The sequence below is a fragment of the Mastomys coucha genome, unplaced genomic scaffold (assembly GCF_008632895.1).
Source record: "Mastomys coucha isolate ucsf_1 unplaced genomic scaffold, UCSF_Mcou_1 pScaffold20, whole genome shotgun sequence".
NCBI classification, from domain to species: domain Eukaryota; kingdom Metazoa; phylum Chordata; class Mammalia; order Rodentia; family Muridae; genus Mastomys; species Mastomys coucha.
In genome coordinates this window covers 122,255,758-122,265,816 of record NW_022196903.1, presented here as the reverse complement: position 1 = coordinate 122,265,816, position 10,059 = coordinate 122,255,758, and the positions used below count along the sequence as shown (strand labels likewise).

Here is a 10,059-nt window from a genome sequence, read left to right as displayed (position 1 = left end):
GGCAGACTAGAGAGATGGCTCTGTGGGATGAGGTTCCTCCCTCTGGGCCTGAAGATCTGAGTTCAATTTTCAGGACCCATCTGAAGGAGAGGGATGGCTTCCACAGCTGTCCTCTGTGCTCTGACCTCCACAAGCACACTAAAGGACTCATGTGTGTCATGCTTGCACACACAAACTCAATTAGTCTGTTAGTCAATCAATCAATCGATCGATCAATCGATCAATGTGTTGTAAAAAACATTTTTAAAATCTAAAAGCCACTGACTAACATCATGCTCAGTGATGTAAGACTGAAAACATTTTCTCTAAAGCTGGAGGGTGTGCCCAATCCGCTTCTGTCTACGAGGACATGGGGACACATAGAAGTGAACACGTGACACACTTGCTGTGTTTGACTGTGCTTCCTACTTGCACTGCAGAGCAGAGGTGGGGCACTTCCTGTATTGCATTTTCTAGCATTTGCATGAAGAGTTCCATGGTCTGGGCAGCTGAAACAATGGGATTTATATTCTCAGAGTTCTGGAAGCCAACGTCTACAATCAGAGTGTTCTCCCTCCCTCATGATCTCAAAACCATCTTCTTGTTTCTCTGTGTGACCCCAACCCCTGTGTTGGAGCCATAATCTTTATGTTATCAGTCATAGTAGATTAGGGTATAATTTAACAGCTTCATTTTACCTAATGAACCAAGACTCTGTCTCCAATACAATTCTGTTCTGGGACATCAAAGTTTAGAACTTCACTATGTGAATGGGAGAGACACCATTAATGACATAACTAGTGAATTTAAATAATGATAGTATTTATCTACAAGTGATTTTTTTAACTGTTAACACTCTCAAAACATTTGTCTATTTAATGTGTGTGTGTGTGTGTGTGTGTGTGTGTGTGTGTGTGTGTGTGCTCATGCATGCACATGCTATGACATGAATTCATGAGAGTTGATTCTCTCCATCCATCCTATGGGTTTTAGGGATCAAATTTAGTGATCACCAGGTGTGGCTATCAATGCTGTAACCCTCTGAGCCAGCTCTACCTGTAAATGATTCTGTCTATGTGTATGACTGAATATCATAGCTGAATGGATAGTTACTGATATACACAGCAAAGACTCATGACTTCTAAACTCCAAGAAAACCATCGATTAGCATCAGACTTTAAAGGCAAACTTTTCTGAACAGGAAGCACTCTTCTTGACTTCTATAATAAATGACAGCAGTAGTCATAGACTTTCAAAACTGTGATGAAATAAGACACTGGCTAAAAGCCTTTGATAGTCAAGGGTCAGAATTCTCCACTGCAGACAAGAGCAGGCCAGTTGTCACAGGAAATACAACCACAAAGGTCTCCAAAGAAGCAGGCTTTTGTAATTATGATCAGTAGACACACTAACCATTTGAGTACTAACAGGCCTATTAGCATCTGCCTGGAGTCTATGGATATTGGTGATGTTTATTTCTGTAAAAAATGGTTTTATCATTCTGTTATCAAAAACAAAAATCATAGATGGGGGAAAGATTGGGAGCACAACCCTGGAATTCATTCTTCTTCATATCCCTCTTTCATAGACAATATGCTCCCCACCGTTATTAGGTGGTCAACCATTCAGTAAACAGTCACTACACATTATTTGTTGGGAAGGTTGCATGTAAAAACCGAAGTATAGAATATACATGTACACATCATGTAAGACAATGCAATACAAAGTTGAACTCCCAGAATTCAAAACAAAGTCAGGGGGTGCTCGTGTGATGTTGTGTGTAAGGATGGTTGTATTGTTAGTAAAAGAGGGAAAGTGGAGAAAGTACCAGAAGCACAGGACGTCCCAAACTGGTGACCAAGAGTCCTCGGTTGTGAGTATACCACCAGATAGAAAATTACATAGACAAATGCATTTTCCTTATCATAGAATATATGGTGAGTTGACAGGAAGGGCAAATGCCGATAACCTCTGAACCTCATATCACCGTTACCTCTGAGAGTTACCTCTGTTACACAGAAAGCAGGGATCTCATCAGCACGCGTTTTTCCTTGACTCCTCAGGTTCCTTTCTGTGCAGCTTCCCCGTGTGAACTTCAGTGCTGTTTGTTCTCCAGAAATGACAGGTGTATCCGCGTCAGATTTCTTCGTTATTTAACACTTACCCTTTCCGTTGCTTTAACTTGGCTAACAGGTAGCTTTATACCCTATCGCCTCGTTTAGTTTTCATTGTCCTACCTGTCTCTGCTAACTGGGGCTCATTTACTCTCTCTGTTTTCATGCTTCATTCTTCTAATTTAGGCTTTTGCAGAAGTCCTCTTACCAAAGTCAAAGTTGTCCATAACTTATCTGACTATAATAAGATTGCTGAATGACTTTATCTAATTTATCCTAAAATATTTATTTGGATACAAATTCTTCATCAGCAGCTTTCGGATTTGTTTCCCCTGATTCTGGTGCAGTTTGTGGTAAAGGAACATCAGAGCTGTGTCTATGCAAAGCCCACAGCAAGCCGTTCGCATAATTATGTGCTGTGTGTGGAAATGTCAGGGATCTGCTGGCTGAAGGTTCTTTACCTCCACATGGATAGACAAGAAGCTTTGTAATTTCTGGTCCTGGCAGCCTTTCTTTCCCTGCTATCCTCAGTGTTTGCCACAGGGACTGTCTGAGAATCAGCAGCATCTAATGTTCATTCATTTAGCAGACCTCTACAACCAGGACTCTTGGCCCTCAGAGTTCTGACCCAGAGCTTTAGGACCCTTAGCTCTTGGCAGAACCCTGAGGTATTTAACTATTGTAAATTATTTTGATAACTTAAAAAAAGTCAATGCTGAGTTGTATATTTTAAAATAAATTGTATTAATTTAATAAAAATAAAAATAAAAAATGGCCGGGCAGTGATGGAGCACACCTTTAATCCCAGCACTTGGGAGGCAGAGGCAGGCGGATTTCTGAGTTTGAGGCCAGCCTGGTCTACAGAGTGAGTTCCAGGACAGCCAGGACTACACAGAGAAATCCTGTCTCAAAAAACCAAAATAAATAAATAAAAATAAAATATAAAAAATGAATAAAATGCAATAGGAAGAAAACATTGAAAAAAAAAACAGATTTCCATGTAAAAACAAACCCTAAATTTTCCTATTTATAATTCTTTCATTTAAAATAAATTGGTTTTCAATGACTGCTCTCAGTAATCACTCACCTATGTCTCATAATAAAAAGTTGGATTTTAAAATGGCTTAAAATTATTTAAGTTGTAAGGGTCTAAGAAAGTGATTTATGGTAGGTGAAAGTTGTGTAGGTTGTGAAGGTCTAAGGAAGTTATTTGAGGAGTGCAAATGCAAACAGTAAAGGTCTATTGTGTAAAATGAGATTTAAAGGCAATACATGATGTTAAGATTCCAAAGGTTCAGAATTTAAACATTTTAATGCAGTTCTAATAAGTTACCAATAGAGCCTTGGTAATACATTAGCTACTATTATCATAATCACACACTCACATTTTAAAAATGTCCTTTGTTTTTTTCTAATTAGATATAGATAGATAGATAGATAGATAGATAGATAGATAGATAGATGATATAGACATTAGATAGATATCGATAGGTATAGATGATATAGATTGATATTTAAATATAAAATATATTTTAGATAGAAAATTGATAGAAAGATAAAAACAAAGAAAGATAGAGATACTGGAAAGATAAGTAAATATGCATATTTATTTATACTTTTAACCTTGAATTATCCTTTTGCATCCCTCAAGCTTTCACCATGACTCTAAGGTGTGAGTCTATTCCAACTGTTTACAGACAGTAGTTGGCCACTTTTTCTACAGTGAGGATTTCAGTGCAGATTACAATGATCTTGCTAATTATATCTAAAACTTTACCCTCTTTTTTGTAAACTTAAAAAAAAATTATGTAATCTTCAGAGAGTCCTGATTTGAGTCTGTCACAGATTAAAGTGAACTTTAAATAAGGACTCCTGTTGACCAATGGCTTAAGATTTCCCTCCTCCGACCTATCCCTGAGTGTGCACCATTTCCTTTTCCTGGTATTGGGACTCCTTCCATACACACAACAAGGTACTAGAATTCTAGGTACCAGGCCTAGAATTTTCAAGTGTCCACCTGAAATAAAGATTTTCCTCTAAGTTCCTTAACTTTATCTTCTGTCGCTAGTCTATATCTGCCCCAGGAGATTTCCACTCAGTTGAACTACACCATACAGAAATCAACTGGGACCAGCAAACTGCTCTAAAACTGCTTTCAAAACACCAGCCCCAAGTGATCTTGCAGAACCAGTAGGCCCTGGACCTGAAAAGTTGATGCAAATCAGTCCAGTCAAGTGAAAGGAACATTTAAATACATTCACAAGCTGACAAAACCTTAAAAAACACCGGGGCCAACTCTTTTGCAGAGCTATCATTTTTGGTCTCTCTTGGGCTCCTGGGTCTTACATATCCTTGGCATACTGATTTTCATATTCCTCATAATAATTATCGTTCCTACTTCTTCAGGTTCTTTCAGGAAAGAATTGGCAAAATTATACAAACATGCTTCTAAAGCAATTTCCTCAGTCTCCTATATCGCCCACCAGTTTGAGACCCTGTTTTGGACCAGTAATCCAGACTGCTCCAAAGCAGCCTGCACCGACTTTGCTATCCAAGGAGGTCCCGTAGAACCAGGGTGATTTTCTTTGGATCTGACAGTCCAGCCTTTTGTTGATGATAAGAGGTGACATACTCTCTTCTATAACTACTTCTCAGTTGAAATTAGGACATTCTTCTCAGGGCCTAGGAAAGCTGAAATGCTAGTCAAAGGTCAGGATAGGGAAATAAAGTCAGCAATAACAAGGAACATGTGCTAAAGCTTCTAGTTAACATTAGGCAAGCCGGTCTTCATAACATTTTGCTGCAAAGAGATTTTAATATATAAGGGCCTCAGATGCAAACACACCTAACTCAGAAAATTGCCATCTTGCTCCTCAATTCATGGTCTCTTTCCTTGTTTGCCATTCTATAATCATCTTATGTGCTTATAATCTGACATTTCAACCTTTTCAGCTTGTACAACCTTTGGGCTGAGATAGGAGGAGATAACCAGGTACTGTTGTTCCAAAAGCAGGGGTGGGGGTAGGGGCTGGCCTGGGCTGAGGCCTGGCTGAGGCTCTCTCTCTCTCTCTCTCTCCCTGGAGGTAGGGGGCCTGCTGCTGAGGCCTAGGTCTCTCTTTCTCCAGGTGCTGACCTGTTTGCTGCCTGGTGCATTAGTTAAAAGGGAGGCAATGTATAAATGAGTTATTTTATTGTAGGAAGGATAGAACATGCTGGTTGAGTAGAGAGAAGGAAAGGAGAGGAAGGAAAGAGAGAAAGGAGAGGAAGAAAGCAAGAGACAAGAACAAAAAGCAGAAAGGAAAGAGAGAGTAAGAGGAGAAGAGCAAGAGGGGAGAAAAGTAAGAGAACAAGGGAGTGAGAGGAAGAGTAGGAGAGTAAGAGAACAAGAGAGCAAGAGGAGAAGAGTCAGAGAGCAGGAGTGCAAGAGTAAGAGGGGAGGAAAGTAAGAATAAGAGCAGAAGATTAAAAGAGAGGAAGTACAAATAAGAGAACAAGAGAGTGAGGAGGGGGCAAACCACCCCTTTTATTGTATGGGGCATGGCATGCCTGGCTTGTGATCAGATGACTGTGTGTAGGGTCCAGCAAGAATGCTGGGGTCTTGAGGCATTGTCTGCTTGATAGAGCACACATCTCCTGCAGGGGCAGCTGTGAGAGGTTTTGGCTGACATCTGAGCTATCTCATCATCTCAGGAACTATCATCGAATGCCTACCATCCCTTGTGAACAAATTTACTTTGCTCAGTGGGTCTCCGGGATTCTCAGGTGGCCACTCTACTGGACTCCAGCTGTCAGAACTGTCCACTGCCCCACAAGGTACAGTGGGGGGTCAAAACCTTATGATGTTTATGTATACAGTTGCAGGGAAGTGACCAATAGTTGTCAGAGGAGGCAGACACTACTCAGGCTGTGTGAACTGAAAATTTAGTTATCTTAAGTCAATTGAGAGCTAGAGGAGCTGACATTGGTGCATCGTAGGGCTTTGCCATATTGGGTAAGTGGACACTTGGTAAAGCCGCAACCACAAGATACACTGGTACTTGGGTTGGAAGAAAAGAATCCATGTGAGGTAACTTGAGTCACATTATTTCTGAACAAGTGCTCCAGTGTTCTTAGAGTGACATTTAAGCAATCTACTGTTTTCATAACATCTATCTATTCTCTTGGCTCTACCTTTTTATTCGCTGTATATTCCAGATGTGTTTACATGCTTGGTTTTGAACTTCATGAAAGTGAAGACGTTTTCCATGTATTTCACAGCATCTCACTTCTCATTGGGATTTTGATGTCATCCAGGCTGTTGCCTACCACGAGGGGGTTCTTGTTCAGTGATGTCTAGTATGCACACCACATAAATACAGAATGCTGTGTTTCTAACAGATGCTATTAATGAGCATCTAGGCTTCATGACTGACTGATAGAAATAATGGTAGCTTGACCATTTTGTACATGCCTTTCTGTGTACATATAAATGAATATATTTACTATAGAGGGTTTGATTGTGCTTAACATTAATATATATGCCAAAGTCTTAGTACAAAATCACAAACACTTACTCTATTATTGTATACTGGACTTTTAAGGCCAGTATAACAAATGCTTAGTGGTCTTTAAAGGGATTTACTCCTGCTTTCTTTCTCAAAACTAACCAGAGCAAAGTGTACATGTCACATCGTTACATTGTAGATATACCTGGACTTTGCTCTCTATTGTCCTTGCCCATTACATCAGGGAATTATAACACAATACACTTTATACTGCACTTTACACATATATGCACTGTATGCTCATTCTTCTCTTATCAGTTGTACTTAGTGAAACTGCCCCGCAGTTTCACGAACTGGGTTCTCTCTCAGTCGAAAGAAGAAAGGAACCTGAAACACAGAGTTTGAGAACAAAAGGACGCAAAGCCAAGTTGAGCCCAGTCAAGGCTTGCAACTTTACTTTTGGGGTTCAGCATTTATAAGTACACAAGAAAGCAAAACTGGATCTCTAGGTTACAATGACAGTACTGTCTTTCTTAAAACCTAATCCTATGGAGGTGTTCCCTACTCTCAAATGACTTTAGCTTGTATCAAGTTGACCTAAACCTATCCAGTATAAATTTTTTATCAAGTTAGGGAAGTTCCTTCAATTCTTAATGTGCTCAGAGTTGCTATTTTGGATTTACCTTGAATTTTGAACATGCTTTTGCTGATTTTAATGAAATGTTTGTTTTAATTTTCTTCTTCTGATAATATATTGAATTATATATCACTAGGTGGTTCTTTAGAGTGAGTGAGTGAATTATCTTGTTAGCTACATTCATGGATAGGTAGAACAGGATCTGATAGACTTCTCTCATCCTTTTACTCAATATTTATCCAATATTGGCCTTGAACTCCTAATGTTCTTGTTCTAGTAACCACATTCCTGAGCCACCACTCCTGGCACATTGATTTTTTTTCTCTTTATTATTATTATTGTTTCCTCAGCCCTAACCAGGTCTGTTCATATGGAACTACATCTATTGATAACTTTGTTGATGTTTCTTCTTCATCCTGATCTTCACTCTTTCTGTTTCTTGCTTGTTCTTTGGCCCTTAGTTCAATAACATGATGATTCTCTGACAAAAAGTCTATTTCCCTTTCCTCTAGTGTTCTGTCAGTCAAGGACATCATTTGTGGACTGAAAACTTCTGTGAAAGGGTTTGCACTAGGGGAGTATAAGCCAAATATGCACATGATTATGGGGTAAATTTATATCTTTCTATAAAATGTCTTTAAGATTGATATTATCATATTTATATTTTAAGGTAAAAAACTCCAAGCAAAATATCACAGGATTATCTCCCCTGACTCTTATGTTATGCTTCACTGCTGCTGTGGAGTGATCACAGTCCTCACTGTAGCTGTTGTTTTTCTTTCAGTTGCTTTGTCAGGTAAGTGACTTTTTCTCCAAATTCTGTGGTCTTCTGTCCACATTCACATTGTCAGTTATATTTAGTGGCCACTATGATCCAGGAATTGTGGGAAGGGCTCTAGAGAAAACACACTGGAAATTCTTGTTCTCTGGGAACTTAGGTTCCAGCAGGAAGATGCAATGAAGGAACACAGAGGCTGTGATATGCACAGGAGGCCAGGCTCAGCATCTCTGGGAAGATGACATCCAGCAAGCTCTAGACAAAGTTGCAGTAGACATACGTCCACCTGGGGAAACTGCTCGAGGCAGAGAGTAAGAAGAGAAAATTTCAAAGTAAGAACCTCAAGGAGTAGGAACTGAAAGCTGCAGCTAAAGTGGAGTGAGGACAATGAGGAGTCATTTGGTAGGGAAGCTACAGAATGTCTCATGACCCATGGTTAGAAAGTTCCAGAATATATGATTCCTAAAGGTTTAGTTGTAGACTGTTTTGAATAATGTGATAAAATCTTATACAGCTTTACTGTCATGGGAAAAATAAATGTTCCATGATATTGTTTGGTATCATGGCTTTGGGTTTCTCTGTGTGTCCCTGGCTGCCCTGAAATTTACTATTTATACCAAGCTGGCTTTGAACTTGAAATCAGCCTACCTCTGCTTCCCAAATGCTGGGATTAAAGATGTGCACTTCCAATGCCTGAATCATTTTTATGAGATCAACTTTAACTGTACCAATGATTACTACTCAAACAGGACAAACAGGACAAACCTTTGCCAACAAGTCTAAGTCAGTGTAACCTAAACTATTATGTAACCCTAAAAATAGTCAGACGAAAGAAATGGTGTCATCCTCACTACCTGTTGCATTTGTCCCTTTCACTAAAGCCTTGTAGTGCTAGGTATGAGAACTGGGAACAACTATGACACAGTCCCACTGAAAATAGTTGGGGGATCATTTCTAGCATTTAGTATTTTGCTTCAAAGATCACTTGTTTTCTGCAATTCAGTAGACATTTGAAAGAGCAGCGCGTTCATTCTGATATGTTTCAGGAAGGAAAAGGAGAAGGTAGGGAAGAAATATATCTGTTATTTTTCTAAGATGTCCTCTGAAACCTTGCTGCAGTCAGAGCTTCTTATACATACACACACACCACCACCACCACCACCAACAACAACATACACACACATGCTTGTACAACTGCACACACACACACACATACATGCACACACACTACTTTATTATAATATACTCACAGGTGAACACATCTCACATCTCAATCAACATAGCCACTCAAATACTTGCCAAGTCCCAAACTCCTGTATCTCCCTAACTTCCACATGGTGTACCTCTGATTGTCCTGGAACTCATTCTGTAGACCAGGCTGGCCTTGAACTCAGAAATCCATCTGCCTCTGCCTCCCAAGTGCTAGGATTAAAGGTATGTGCCACCACCGCCTGGCTTAGAAACCCAATTCTGCTTTTAAACTTTTCACAACTTACAGCCTGTTACCTGCATCTTGTCCTTCCTTGTCAATTTATGTCACTCTTCCTTCTTCTCCTCTCTACATGGTATTCCATGCCCACCTACACAGCTGCTTACACTTTCCACTATAGGCTGGGACTGCATTGAAGACTTACAATGCGCTTGTTTTCTTAACATTTGAATGACCTTCTTTAATATTATACTTTCTAAGTTCATCTTTCTTCCTACAAATTTCATTCACAGCTAAATAGCATTCTGGTTTATACCTGTAACACTTATTTCTGCTAGTTTATGAGCATCTGGGTCATGTCTATTTCCATATTATTATAAATACTGGAAGCAATAAACATAGATGTGCAAATATCTCTGTGGTAGAATGTGGAGTTCTCTCTATATATGCCCAGGAATTGCATAACTGGGTCACATGGCAGGTCTACTTTTAAGTTTTCTGAGGACACCCTATATGAACTATATCAGCTTGTACTTCCACCAGTAGTAAATAAGTGTCTCTGTTTCTGAACATGCTGCTAAACAGGCTGAGTCCTGCCTGCCCTCTGCCTCTGCCTCTGCCTCTGCCTCTGCCTCTGC

At 39.6% G+C, this 10,059-nt stretch overlaps 1 pseudogene; it reads left to right on the top strand.

Moving 5' to 3' along the window:
* The window catches only part of LOC116100011, a 92,744-nt pseudogene that overhangs the window by 79,500 nt on the left and 3,185 nt on the right, over positions 1–10,059 (top strand).